This window comes from Amblyomma mixtum, chromosome 6 (genome assembly GCF_055824585.1).
Source record: "Amblyomma mixtum isolate Tamu chromosome 6, ASM5582458v1, whole genome shotgun sequence".
Lineage (NCBI taxonomy): Eukaryota > Metazoa > Arthropoda > Arachnida > Ixodida > Ixodidae > Amblyomma > Amblyomma mixtum.
Window position 1 is genome coordinate 140,897,955 of NC_143017.1, and position 15,279 is coordinate 140,913,233.

The 15,279-nt window shown below is 45.1% G+C and overlaps 1 long non-coding RNA gene across 1 annotated transcript in view; it reads left to right on the forward strand.

Moving 5' to 3' along the window:
• The window catches only part of LOC149340608 (uncharacterized), a 95,186-nt gene extending 86,744 nt beyond the window's left edge, over positions 1–8,442 (forward strand). Inside the window, exon 5 of the long non-coding RNA XR_016283637.1 lies at positions 7,089–8,442. This is a non-coding gene — a long non-coding RNA (uncharacterized LOC149340608). The remainder of the gene's footprint in view (positions 1–7,088) is intronic.
• Positions 8,443–15,279: the final 6,837 nt, after the last annotated feature.

Below are 15,279 nucleotides of genomic sequence, written 5' to 3' on the forward strand. Positions count from 1 at the left end.
TTTTTTAATTTCCGGCCTTCATCACAACTTCTTCTGTTTTAGTCAAGTTGTTGCTCTTTCACTGAGCCGCGCTGGATGGATATGCAATTTGGTTCGATTCGTAGAGCCTGAACACAAGTTTTAATTGAATTGTAAGCAGACCGAACAGATCGTGTTCTATTGCCAGAATGTGTTGCACAAATAGTTCTCGTGCCTGCCGTACAGAGTGCGATGTTGAAGTTCGCGAGAGTTTTTATACATTTTTCTACTTTTTACATTCTCTCATTTTCTTTAATGTACATTGGTGGACGTCTTTGGGAACACCAAAGCGCTTGACGGCGACGGCGCTGCTTGCCTCTCTGCAGGGCTTTCTTCACGCTTTCTGCGCGCTAGTTGGCATTCACTGTTTTCTTTTTTGTACATTCACACTATCCTATAGAGCGGCAAAACACAAGTACAGCTCTAGTCTAAGCAATGAAACCATTAAATTTACATTAGACACACCAGACCATTACGACGTCACGTTTTACCCACATCTAGCCTGCTGCTAAAATAATTATATTTTAAGTGCCCAAGGCGCAACTTTCGCGCCTTTTGGACCGCTTTCTCGTTCACCAGTGCTCGCTTCGCATTATTTTCCTCGGCCTAAAAAGGGCCAATCAATTGCAGTGAACATGTGGCAGGCTATTCAACAGCACATAAATACAAAGTTGATATGATAGGTCATTTAAAAGTTAGTCGGCGCTAAGTAACGAAAGATTCCGCTAACAGCTCCGCCTTAAGAGTATATCGCGATAGGGTTAATCGGTCCCTTCAGCGGCTTGGGGTCCTCTTTGCGCATAATTTCGTAAACACAGACACCGGTCTTTCTTTCAACATCACATAACGCTTAATCTACCCGTAATAGTACAATGCGATACGATCAGAGATCCCTCCCGCACAAGTACTCCTTCTCTGCCACGTATGTTCTGCCTACATGCCCATGTATGCGCAATTGTTCATCCTCTACTTGTCTTCACAGATCGGGGAGAGTCGTGATACCGTTCCCAGCGCAGTGGTTGCGCAATGCAGCTCTGTCCCGGCAGGTGGCTATTTTAAGCACAGTCACCGATGGGTCTTTTGGGATTGAGATTACTCTACCCGACCAACCTGTCTCCACCAGTCATTAATTTAACTGCCACCCGCCGTGTTGGGCAGGTTTTGATGACGTCACAAGGCGATGCGACCTAAGTGGCAGGTATGCCGCCTACTTTTCTCTGCACGCCAACGCCGATGCCGGGGTTTCCGCTGAACGGTATCCTTAGCGCTTACACGTTAAAATGTCGCGCTTTGCCCCGTGTCACGTTATGCTCCACTGTGCTGTGCACTTTCGAGCGCTTTTAGCGTTACGTGAAAGGCGTGATTCTCGCTGTTGAAGATAACTTTTTTCTTACTAAATTGCTCGCGTGTTCTGGGCAGTACTAATAACTGCACTACCTACAAGCCACGCTCAGTCAAGGGCAGGAATCCGCACACTACTGGAGGCGGAAAAAGAAAAAAAGAAGAGCTGCTCGCACTTCGTAACTGCCGTGACGTCGTTGGTTACCAGAGTAGTGTTCTCGTGAATTCAGGTGGAATGCGCCAGCGTGAAAGTAATGCAAGCTGTTGCTGCCGACTCCATGTCACGCATTATTTTGTGCATGGGAAGAATCAACTGTCTTGTCAAGCGCCACAGTTTTAGAACCTTCGTGAATGAAACGCCATATTTATCCTTGAAAGTGAGAAACGCAAGACAAATACTTGGTTTCGCAAGTTCTCTATCGGCTCTTTGTTGCCGAACACTTGTGAGTGTAGGGCTGGCACGGGCTCGAGTAGGTCTTTTTTTTTTTTCTGCCGATCGACCCGTCGAGACCAGGAGGAATGCCCTGGAAATTGTTTGCCAGGTAGTCTGCCATGAAAAGGAGCTGCCGATGAGAACGATTCATCTTCGCTGTCTGCCAAAGACTCCCAGCTGGACGGTGAGTTTGGCAGCCTGCGCGCTGAGGGAATATCCCGCAATCTCGGAGCTTGCATGCGAAGGAAGAAAAAAGGAAATGTTATGTGAGTTGGAGAAAACGCCAGAGAAAGTTCTCGTTAGAGCGAAATTAGTTTTCTGGGTATGGGCGCTTTTTCTGTCTCGTTTTCTGTATTGGCACCCCGTGCCATTATAAGTATGGATCCCAAATGATGGTAATTCCATTGGTACTGATTTTCCATTGGTACTGATGTTTTATGCGTTTGTGCCGTGTTGGAGTGTGCATCAGCTGTCACTTAGGAACAAAAGCAAACTCCCTTGTAGGACACCCTAAAAAAGTTTGCTGCTCACGTTTGAGGATATGTGTTCACCATCTTCAAATTCGTCTGCATTTTCTCCGTTTCGATCTTAGGCTGCTGTTTCCTGAATGCGGCGCTGTCAACGTTGTACTCAGCTCCCGTACATGATCTTGTTGATTTCCTGGCTGAAGTAGACGCCTGCAACACTTCCAAATGAACGCTCCAAGTCAAAGACAGCAGTCCTAATCGTATTTAGTTTTGTAAGAAGATGTACCACACCACTAGTTTCACGGCCCCTAGAGCGACGTGAGCAAACCCGTGAGGAAGTTCCGCTTATAGTGAAAGCTTGACTTTGTTAGCACAACAGGAGTAAGATCAGGCATGAGGCATAACTGTGCTTACGTGTAACTTGCTCTCAACACCAATGATGAAAGAGAGAAATGTGATCGTCGCCCGAGAAATCTGAGTGCGGTTTATAGAGAGGACTTCGCCATTGCTACGGGACGAGATTACTCAGCACTCAGCAAAAGCGAAGCCGCCTTCAACTGAGGAAACAGCACAAATTCGTTAGCGGTGCAAGTGTTCTACAGGACACAGACCTCTACGCCTTGGTGCCCCGTCTCAAGCTTCGCTAACCATGTTTTCCTCACCTAGCTTTTATTAACACCGGCACTTAAAACTGACTTGTTTGAATGCACAGCCGCTTCCACGCAACTTGCTTTAGAATTGCCGTGGGTGGGTCGTCGATAAGTCTGCCTTCTCTTTCTTTTACCTGCAAGGTAATCTTCATGTACAGGCCTGTTGGACCATCCACTTCTGCCATGAACGGTTCGAAATCATCGCATTGCAGTATTTCACTGCAATGTAACTTCACGTCCCTGCAGTAAAAACGAACAAAACACAGTTTAAGCAGTGATGGCGACCGAACTTATTGATCTACCCATTATTAAGCGCCACCTATGGTCAGAAACAATGGCTAACACAAAAACAAGTAGTCTGCACAGTTAACGTACAGAGGTCGTTGCCCTACTCGACGCAGCAAGAGTCAGTGACGTTGGAGCAGGGCGGCAGGCAGTTTCTAGCTGTCGAGCGCATACCCACACTAGTATGGGACGAACTATCACGATCCTATGCTGCTTTGGGAATGACATTAATTAAGCGCGATAGATCAAAGCGGCATTACCCTGCGCACATCAGGCACTACAATTGAGTGCAATAAAACAATGAAGTCAAACTGGCACGCACGCACGCTGCCTCAGCGAAGCGGAAATTGAGGCGGAGACTGCAAAGAAATCTGAACGAGGCGGAAGAAGAGGGCGCTGGGAAAAGGAAAGACGGAAGTGGAAGCCCTAAAGCTTCGATTCTTCCGGAAGCGTTTAGGGCCACGCGGGTCCCCGGAATTCTGAACGCCCCAGCGGGGGAGCCGGGGAGGGAATAAGAGGGAACCGAGGGGAAAGCAGAAAGGCGTAAAGACAAGGAAGACTCGTCCCAGATGCCGAAATAAAGACGCGCACTCGAGAATAAAAAGAGAGAAGATGGGAGGGGAGGGAAAGGTGGCGAGACGTCCTCTCTTTATCGCCTCTATTGTTCGCAAATAAGAGTCGAGGCGCCGCGGTTGTAACGGAGAACCCCGGGCGAGCGCATTCAGGGCGGGGACGAGAAGGCACGCGGCTGAGGAGTGAAAGAGGGAACGACGCCGAAGGGAAATGTGGGGAAAACAATGAAGGTAAGAAGAAGCGAAAGAGAGCGAGAGGCGAGAAGGTCAGGGCTCGCTGGGCGAGATAAGGCGTCCATTGCGGAAGGGAAACGCGGTCTATAGAGTGGACGGGGCCATTCCTACGAGATGAGATTCCTCAGCAAAGTCGAAGCCGCCTTCCTCCGCGCTGGGTCGTTTCGTTCAGTCGCCACCAGGGAAAGGCCGGCAGGAGCGAGACCGGAGCCAATTCCACAATAGGCGCTTGCTCGCTTCCACTTCAGAAGGAGAAAGAAAAATAAAAACAACAAAGCCGAAGAGAGGAGATGCGAAAAAAAGTCAGGCCGAGAAAGATGTGCTAAGGCAAGAAACCTGCGCGAAGAACAATGGCATAGCGGTGTGGGTGCCTATTCCTATTCGATTGGGATCCTCGCACTCGACATCTCCCGCGAAGGGGCTGTAGCGAGCACCTTTCGCTCAGGAGCGGCGAAGACCCGTAAAAGCCCCCGGAATTGCGGAACGGAAAAAGGCACCAGGTGTGCAGAATTGTTCGCGTGGCTCTCTCGTCACGCGCGCACACACGCACGCACGAGCAACTTGAGAGGAAGCAAGTTTGAAGGAGGAGACAGTAGAAAAAGGGCCGAATAAAGGGAGACTTGACTCACGTCAGTTGCGCCATATTTCACTTTCTTCATTGCTTCATCCATCTGAGGCTTCGGGACGTAAAAACATCCCTGAACTTATTTGGCCGGTGACAGACTGAAGTCATCGCCGGCTGCGATATCTTAGCCGTAAACGCAATAAGTTTGTAGGCGGTTAAGGGTGGGCTGCCGGAAATTTCGGCGTAACTTTTTCAATGCTTTTCAATGCTTACCTTTTCAAGAAGCCGGAGGTTTACACTTTTAAGGAATCCATCTCCGATCGCTTGCTGTCTTGAGCGCTAGTTCACGTTGTGTTTATGTCAGTCATAAAATAACCGAATAAAATGAAATTATACTATTTGTTTCCGTCTATTAAATCTTCTGTACGAGGGATTGGTAAAGACAAAAAAAATTCTCACACCGCTCAATGAGGCTGCAGTGCCCTATTGTTCTACAAGAGCAGCAGCATTAGTGCACTTTACAGCATACAGAGCATTTGTGCAGCATGCGGTGAAGTAGTAGCATTACTTGCATGTTAAGTGATTCTGATAGACATATGAGTGCAAAGCAAAGCTAATGAGGGATCCATATTTATTAGTCAGGCGAGCGAACGCTGCAAATGATGCTTTCCATGACTAACTGCCCTGTTGGTACCATCCATTTTTATATATTTAGAAATAGTATTCTTCCCTGCAAAGTAGATGAGTGAAATTACGAAACAAATAATGTTTCTATCAATTTTAATTACAACTAAATGCCAAGGTGATAATCGTGCATATTTCGTCTTTCATTAGCCTTCTCTCACGTAAAAGTTTGGTATTTGGAGCTTGATACGGTAGAATAGTCTTCAAAAATTAGTATATTTCTCCGGACCGTACATGTGTTCTAGTGAGACTGCATATTAGATTAGCTTAAAGGAATCGATGTGGCCATTAAGTCATGAGCTACGAGCAATTGTTCAAAATTTTATATATGTTCTGCCTTAGGTTACTTTTAACGCGAGTAGTTGTAGCTAATTTTTTAAATAGGAGACTAGTGTTATTTGGTTAACGCTTTATGGCGGAGGACATGACAACACTGAACGATAAGTTATAACGATAAGTTAAGTCGTATAAGTCTTTGAAGTGATGGAGCATTTCTGGAATTTTTGGTATAAGCTAGCTACGTTTATTTTCATTTCGTTTACAGCAGTGCCAGAGGAAGTGGAAGTGACGTGGTTTTCTAAATCTATGTAGTATGTGCTTGGGATGTACGTTTCACTCATCAATGAAGTTGTGAGAGGAAACACCCCCCGCAGAAAGAAAGAACGCGGTATTCTGAAGGTGTTCGTAGATCGCTTATACGAAGTATTTCAGGCAAGACTTCAAGTAATTCTCTAAAATAGGTTTTTTTTAAAGTAAAAATATGTCATTTTCAGCATAATAGTACCAGTGTTGGCGGACACCAGAGAACCGGTGAATCATCTTATGTATTAAGATGGTTAATTAATTTTTATTCATTAACTTTTTAACTATTAGAGTTGGGTGTCTATTTGCAGTTAGAGCCGTATCAGTTTTTAAAACTTCGAAAACGCGATTACAATTGCCGCTGCGACTAGACAAATTTTGGCTTTTTTGACCAGTTTCGTGCACTGGAAAGGTTGCTATTCCTTCATGCTTTTCGAAACCACATGTATTTCGGCACGATGTAGCCAGAGTTCGTCGAGCTACAGCGCCGAGGATAATCGCGTTTTCGAAATTTTAAAAACTGATATGGCTATTACTAACCACCAGCTACAAATCTGTAATTGTAACCAGTTGCCTAGCTGTGATAAATGAAAGGGTAATTATCAGAAATTTGTTAACCAGCTTACTACTGAAGGCAATTCACCGGCTGTCCGGTGCCCGCCAGCACTGGTAATACTATGTCGCAAAAGTCATTAGTTGACCCCAAAAACTCTATTTTTGAAAATTATTCAGTCTTTCCTGAAACACCCAGTATTAGACTTGAAAAAAAGTAGTCGTTTAGGTTAGGTGTAATTTGGCTTGATCTTTTTAGGTGCGGTTTCCAGTAATTTTCAGCATTCATTGCTGGTCGCCAAAACTTCAAAATCAACTGGCTTCTCAGCAGCTTAAATTTCGATCTGAATAAGCTATTGCATATTTATAAAGGTTCATATTGCAGGGAGTTTTTATTACCGTAATAACTTATTTTACAGCGGGCTCATTTGCGAAATGAGATTTTTCGCACTTTTCGCTCTGATATTTATAGTAATGTGTGGCACTTACCAAGTCAATATTTCAGGCATACCTTGGGCTTACTGCCAGCCACGTTTGCTGGTTGAGGCTACTCGCTTTATGCTCACTGCTCAGCAGTAATTTTTATGCTCTCATTTTTCGACTCTTTTAGACATTGCATTAGACATTGCAATGTCTTTTAGACATTGGCAGCAGCGGTTGCGGCCGGGAGCACGCATTCTGAACTGTTTCTTTCCGCCTGTACAGATCACAGCTGCAAGGAACTACCGGCAAGAAAACTTCATCTACCCTGGCTGCAGCGCTTATCGCCCCAAGAAAAAGCATCGTGGCGGTGGCCGTGTCTACTGCCTACTGTCTACCACAGCGCGCCTGCGCGGGACACCAAGCCCCTTGGTTAAAAAGCCCTGCAAGAAGCACCTTCGCATCAGTTGGCAGCAGCGGTTGCGGCCGGGAGCACGCATTCTGAACTGTTTCTTTCCGCCTGTACAGGTTGGTGATTTCTATGCCCTCTTAAATAGTCGGATAAACACTCGGCCGTAGCTTCTGCTGCCATATTCCTGTTCATGCACATACATTGTTTTTGTGTGTTCCCGTGCGGACTGTTTCACTCGCGATCTTGTTTTCGCTTATCTCCGTGTTGCACCACGCTCTGGTGGTAGCAATGACAGGAAAGCAAGAGCTCGCTAAACTTTTCGAAGACCTTAAACGTGAGTTCAAGAATGAATTGAGAGAACTGCGCGAATGCCTGGAAAGAATTTTTGGAATTTGCGAACAAGAGCTATGAGGAAATGAAAACATCTGTTAGTGAGCTGAAAAACGAAAATTCTGATCTAAGAGACGCATTGCAGGGTCTGGAAAAGGACCGAGATGCCCTGCTCGCAAAACTTAAGGATCAAGAAGTAAGGTTGATGCAAAATGAACAGCATGCCAGGTGTTTCAACATAGAAATCAAAGGTGTACCAACGGAGCCAGCAGAAAACACCCTGGATATAACCAGAAAACTTGCAGATGCACTTGAATGTACCTTTAGAGGATTCTGATGTTGAAATTTGCCACCGGGTTAGGACAAGTGGAAACGCTGATAGTCCTAATATTGTGGTGCAGTTCAAACACAGAGCCAAGCGTGACTGTTTCCTAGAGAAAGCAAGAAAAAAACGGCTGACAACAGAAGATATACAGTTAGAGTTGCAGCCCAGTACTCCGATTTACATCAATGAACACTTATCTCCTCCCATGAAACGCTTGTTTGGAGCGGTCAACAGCAAAAAGAAAGAACTCGGCCGGAAGTATGCCTGGTATCGAAACGGCAAGATTTTCGCCCGGAAATCAGAAGGCAGTCTCATTGTCCCCATTTGCCATCTTGATGATTTGCAGAAAATGACTTAAGAACAACAAATGTGTTCATCTTTTCTGGTGGCTCCTTATTTAAAATATGGGTTATCTGCCATCCGAGGTAAAAGATTTTATATCAGATAAAAAACCAGCAATGACATTTTTTCATCAAAATGTTCGATCGCTTGCACATAAGACAGATGAACTGACCATGTTAATACATAGCTTTAGGATACCGATTACAGTCATAATGTTAACCGAAACTTGGTTAACGCCTACAGCACAATTGTTCCGGCTTTCTGGTTATCAGTCGTTCTTCTGTAGTCGAGATGATAAGCGAGGGGGCGGTGTAGCGCTTTTGCTCAAAGATGATATTGTTGCTGAACCAGTCGACGATTTCACCGCTATAACTTCTGATTATGAGGTATTAACACTACAAAACCGTACAAACTTGTTCTCTGTTGTGTACAGACCGCCATCAGGCGATGCCACCCGCTTTCTTGCTTTCTTTGAAAAGCTTTTTAGTTATGCAACAGAAGAAAAAATGAATCTAGTTTTAGGAGGTGACGTCAATATAAACATGCTGTCATCTTCTCCGCTGCAAAAGGATTTCCAGACTCTAATTACAACTTGCGGTTTTTCGAATACAATTTCTACAGCAACACGCGTGACTGTTGACAGTGCCTCCTTATTGGATGTATTCATATCAAATATTAATATTCATTCGTTAAAGGCCGACGTTCTGTACACTGATATCAGTGACCATCTAGGCATCATTTTACTAGTAAGTAAGATCAATCATTTGATTCAGAAAACTAAGGAACCAGTTTATGTTCAGTCAATCACGCCATCAAATCTGGAGGCTTTTCGCCACGCCATTGCTCAGCAAACTTGGGATAGCCTTTATTGCGCACAAGACAGTGACTCTGCATATTCCGCTTTTATTAATATTTTTAAACCATTACATGCTACACACTTTCCACGCAAAAAAATTACAAGGCCATCAAAAGCGCGGAAACCTTGGCTGACCCCTGAGCTTCTTGACATGATTAAACAAAAACATTTTTTATATGCCAAATTTGTAAAATCTAGGGATGAAGCCTTACTTAAGAAGTTTAAGAAATACAGAAACAGTTTAACAAAAAACTTAGAGCAGCCAAAGATGCTTATTTTTTAGCAATATTTAGTGACCCTGCTAACCAGCGAAGTGATGTACTTTGGCGCAAATTGAATGCTTTGTTACAGCCTATCTCCTACTCAGCTATTCCTGATATATTGAAACATGATGGGCAGCAAATTTCTGGAGATGCAGTACCAGACGCATTTAATGACGTTTTTACTCAAGCACCGCAACAGGACTTAGAACACAGCCTCACTAACTACGCTCAGTTTCTTCCAGTAAACAGGAATGGAGCACCGCTTTTCCTTGCTCCCACTACCTCTCTTGAAGTTTTTTCATGTATCAGAGCTACAAGCAATAGCAAGTCACTAGATGCCGATGGTATCCAGATTCGCCCTGTAAAGTTTGTGCTCGATATTATAAGCCCTATTCTTGCCCATGTGTACAACATAATATTATCAACAGGTACCTTTCCTAAGAGGATGCAAATCACCCGCGTTGTTCCCGTCTTCAAGCGCGGTGATAAAACTGCACTGAATAATTATCGGCCTATATCAATAGTTCCAGTATTTTCTAAGGGCATTGAGAAGATAATGCATGAGCGATTACTCTCATTCTTCAACCGCCACCATTTGATTGCAGACTTTCAACATGGTTTTAGAAAGCATCGCTCTACGGAAACAGCCCTCCTGAGCCAAAAAGAAATAATTTTAGACACGTTCAGGTGTAAGCATATGGCGTTAGGCATATATATAGACTTCTCTAAGGCTTTTGATTTAATTAATCATTCCATTCTTCTTAACAAATTAGAAATGTATGGTGTGCGTGGAATCGCCCACTCGCTTTTGTCATCTTATCTGTCCCACAGGTCACAGTTTGTAGATGCCAATAACGCAATATCTTCACGGAAGGCAGTTACCACTGGTGTGCCGCAAGGAAGCATTTTGGGCCCACTTTTATTCTTAATTTACATAAATGACATTGCAAGCTGCACAGATAATGCTACATTCGTTTCGTATGCCGATGACACAACCATTTTTATTACAGGCAACGTGGAAACAGATCTAGAAATAAAGGCTAATAAGACGCTGTCTGACTTAGAACGCTGGTCCGCGATAAACTGTTTAAAAATCAACCCGAAGAAAACAAAAGTAATCTTGTACACGCCTAGAGGTAAGATGTTGACAACTAATATGAATTTGTGTCTGGGCAGTGAGCAGTTAGAGATAGTGGACTCCGTTAACATCCTTGGGGTGCATTTTTCAAAGCACCTTACCTGGAATGAGCATGTTGATCACCTACAATCAAAATTGTCATCTGCCATTGGTGTCATTGCTCGTCTGCGTCGCATTCTCCCGACCAAGGTAAAATTAATGTTGTACAATGCACTGGTGGTATCTGTCATACAGTATTGCATTGTGGTGTGGGGCACAACTGGCGTGACAAACTTGCAGAAACTACATTTGCTACAAAAAAGAGCTGTACGTTACATAGCTGATGTCCATTATACATACTCCACAAAACCACTTTTTCCAAAATATGAAATTCTTCCTGTGTTTTGTTTTTATAATTACAGGTTGATGTTGTGCTACAAAGGTTTTGTAAAGTTTGGCATTGATTACATAACTCATCTGGCAAAACTCCAAGAAAACACAAATATTCGTCAGACCCGACATAAAGAAATGTGGTTTGTACACACCCCGAGAACCTCCTATGATGAACAATCTGTATCTTATACATTACCTTCGCTGTTAAACTTACTAGACCGACAAAATTTTGATCCCTCCAGAAACCGAAACTGTCGCATTAAACGTTTTTGTCAACTTCTTCATTCGCAAGACTAAACCATGCCTTCCTATTCGCCTAATTTTGTTCACTAATGTTGCTTATGTGTGTTGATTTATCTGTATTACCTTTTGTTGCTTCTCCGATTGATTGCCGTCTTGTTTAATTCTGTATTACCCGTTGCTTTGTGATATTTTTTCATTTTTGTGTAAGACTGGCCGTCATCCTGCTGTCATGCCAACTAACAAGGGGTCGGGACCTCGTCAAGCTGTTCGAGCTTTTAGTCCCGTACTCCTCCTTTTCTAAGGAAATAAAATTGTTGATTGATTGATTGATTGATTGATTGATTGATTGATTGATTGATTGATTGATTGATTGATTGATTGATTGATTGATTGATTGATTGATTGATTGATTGATTGATTGATTGATTGATTGATTGATTGATTGATTGATTGATTGATTGATTGATTGATTGATTGATTGATTCTCGTAAACAGTGCTTGTAAAGCACCGAAAGCCAGACCGCGATCTTCACTTACTGCAGCGTCTGACTATAAAGCATGCAATCTCAATAATTTCTTCCTGATTCCGAACAAAGCACGCAAAAGAAAGGCAAATTTGTGCACCAGTGGTTTCCTTTTTCTTGTGTCTTTCTATTGCGTCTCTGGCTTACTCCCCAGGCTTGTTTCACAATCGCATGCTCCAAAATGGCTGCCGTCCCTGAAGACGTTCTTTGTTTAGCTGCATTAAGCTTCGCAAGCCGGCGTTTCGGGCCTGGCCCATTGTGTAGCGAATGTGCTCGAGCCGGTGGAGGCCTCTCCTATACCAAGGGAAGGGTGGGGGGAGGGTAGGGATTCTGCAGAGGCGCCTGTTCTAGAGAATAACGTGGCGGGTGGCCAGGCTAGCCTGCGCCATTAAGGTGCGCCTAATTAGCTTAGACAAAAACCAGGCTCGGACCGAAACTGGCGCGCCCACGGTGCAAGCGCGGCTTATTTGCGTCATGCAGGTCATTTGTCAGCACGTCCAGGACGACCTCCGACTATAAGGGTCCCTTCTCCCTCCACCCGCGGCTAAGCCCGCGCTTATAAAAATGATTGGGGACGTCAGAACTTCTGGCGGTGCAGTAACTTTTGTTCTGCGAACTTAAGCCCCCGGGAAGGGTTCATTCATCCCAGGCAAATGGAGCGAAGTACGTTGCTATACAGAGCGGCAAGAAACTGGAGACCAAGTTTGATACGTTGAGGTCAACGTTCTCTCGTAAATGGAGTGAAAGAACGTCAAAGAAACCAGCCTGCGGTTTCCATCTGATCGCATTAAGGAGAAGCGACTGTTACAAGTCTCCGAAAACGAAACAAAACGAGTGAAGCAATAGCGCCTTGCTTTTGACACGTGTTGCGTTAACTCACCTGTAAGAATGCCTGGAGGGTTATTTTCGCGCGTTGTACGCAGCGGGTCATGTGACATTGTGACTTCATCCAAATAATCTGTTTGCTGGATTTCTTTGCCAGTGTACGGGGTGAAAGGTCTCTTCGGGGTAGCTTTATCGCGATTGCGTTTAGAGCTCGGCGAGATTAAGAGAAGTCAAGTGCAGCAATGGATGGCAGCGGGGTAAATGCGGCCGCAGTTGCGGCGGCCAGGGTTAATTGGAGACCCATTGGAGAACAATTCGTTCAGTGGTATATTTGATAGGGATGGGGCTAATTTTGATGATGATGTCCCTGATAAGAATTACTATGACGGTACTGAATATTGCTCGAAAATCTTCAAAATACGCAAGTAGCTAGGGACGAGACAGATAACGTTAATCTCACTCCTGATGACTGTGTTTACCATTTTGCAGATATGGTCAAGAGCTGCAGCTTCCTACGTGGTATGAAAAGCTTCAATAATGGCCTCCTGGAAGCCATACAACAACGCTGTCTAAAGCGGGCTTTAGATTTCCCAGCAGCGCGCCGTTTCTGCGGTTAATTCTAGAGAACTTCCAAATAAGCTGGGTAACTAAGAGTAAATAATCGACTTATTTTGCTCTCACGGATGCTTAAGGGAGTCTTGGTCAGGAAGACAATGCGACGAGGCGGAGTATATAGTTATGCGGGATAATACCTGCCACTGGTTCTCTCGCTCATAGCCGCACGCCGAGGGAATTACGACCGCGACGTTGGCGGCACGATCTTATGCTCAGGTAATGTGACAGGTTTCCTGCCTGTACTCTGAGTGATAGAGTCGGCGATATATCAGTTGAACTAACTGGGGAGGCATTTTCGGTAACGGAGTGCAGTTTGGGAATGGGAAACTGCTTTTCGTGTCTTGATTGCTTCACTGTGAGGCGTTCTGACACCTCTTTTCTGGTTAAAAGCTTGTGGAATGCAGCGTTTTCAAGCAGCAATTACCTTCAGGCCTGACGTCCACAACCAAAATAAGTTAAGTGCAGCTGCACGCCCATTTTCTAAAACGCTCTTAACCTAGCAAATCACACCGACCGGCCGAAAAGATAGCCGGAACCTTGCACATAGCGAACAGCGGTCAACTTTGAGCCTTTTTTTATTAAGCAAGCCTTCGATTGGGCTGTGTGATAGTAGATTTTAATTCCTGGAAACCCACTTGAATAATTATGCTTTAGGTCTGTTTTCTTTTTTTATAGTGTGCGTTTTTTTTCTTTATCCCTCATGAATTTATATTATGTACTACATATATGTCGGTTTTGATTTGTAAAGAAGAGAAGCGAGGCAGCACTATCCTCTGTGTATCTGAATTATTTATAAGGAGTCTGCGTTCGTGTTGCGGTGTTGAAAGTGAACTAATTCTCACTTGCTCATTTCCAGTTCCCTGAATAAAGAAAGATGGCGGCATGAGTTTGCTGCTTTGCAGCTGCCTTAAGCGCGAAAATATAGATTTGAGCAATGTTTATTTTTTGTCTTCCTGATGTTCACAGGGGCAGGAATGTCGTTGTCGAACATGGCTTGATTGGTAAACCAGTTTGACACCTTCATGCCATGAAAACACCACCTTCTACAAAGTAATATTGTTTTCACGTTTTGCACGCATGTGTCGTAGCGGATATTGTGTGGCCTAACAGAGAAAAGTTACTAGCAAATAAGTTACACTTGTGTCTCGTTTCCTGCGAAGGCAGGCACACAATATTTCGCCATTCACATATTTCCAGTAAATCCGAAGCGCTAGCCAGAGGGTGCATATTGATACGTTTCCACAAGCAGCCACTAGGCGGCTGCTCTTCGCAAGTCGCGTGCACCGCCGAGTGAAAGAAGAAGAAGATCGGTTCCGGCTTCCTAACAACTTTCCTGCATCTCTTCCGCTTTTTCCACACGACTGTCCGTTCGCTTCGATCTTGTCAATTATGTCCGCACGACTCTTTGCCCACAGTGACGGGATTTGAAGGCGCAGGCTCCTTTCCCAAGCAATGTAGCCCTAGTAAGCCGAGCACCAGGCCGGGCCATAGCTTGTACCCATTTTGAGAAAACCGGTGGGTACCCGGCCGGTGGCGGGAGTCGAACCCATCACCTCCCGAAGCCGAGGCGGGCGCTCTGCCACGAGGCCACGGCTGCCGTCGTACTTTCAGCGATACGCTGAGGGGGCGATCGCCAAGCCCACGCCGGGGAAACTGAAGGCGGCGACCTCAGGGGGGCAGGTTGCTGAAAAACGAAACCGACGTCCCGAAGACCCCCCCGTGACGACGCAGCGTGATTCCGTGACAGCGACGCCGCCGCAGCTTGATTCCGTGACTCCGAGCTTCCCTCATACCAATGACACAGCTAGCGCCGACCTTCCCGTGCTTGTTGACGGGCACCCAGTGACTGCTTTAGTAGATACAGGAGCAGACTTCTCAATAATCAGCAAGAATTTTGCGGATCGGCTCGCAAAAGTTCGGACTGAATGGCCTGGACCCCAAATTCGTACTGCTGGTGGCCACCTTATGACACCTTTAGGGCGTTGCACTGCACGAGTCACCATTGCCGACTCCGTGTTTGTTGCGGTTTTCGTTATTCTGCCCAACTGTTGCAAGGACCTCATCCTCGGCCTTGACTTCTTACGACAGCATGGTGCCGTCATTAACGTTCCTCGCCGTTTGGTCACGTTTTCACCGCCTGCACCGACTTCCGCAGACGCCGGACGACGCCACGCACCTTTGCGCATCCTTGACGCGGATGTAACCGTGCCGCCACGCTCATGTACTCTCGT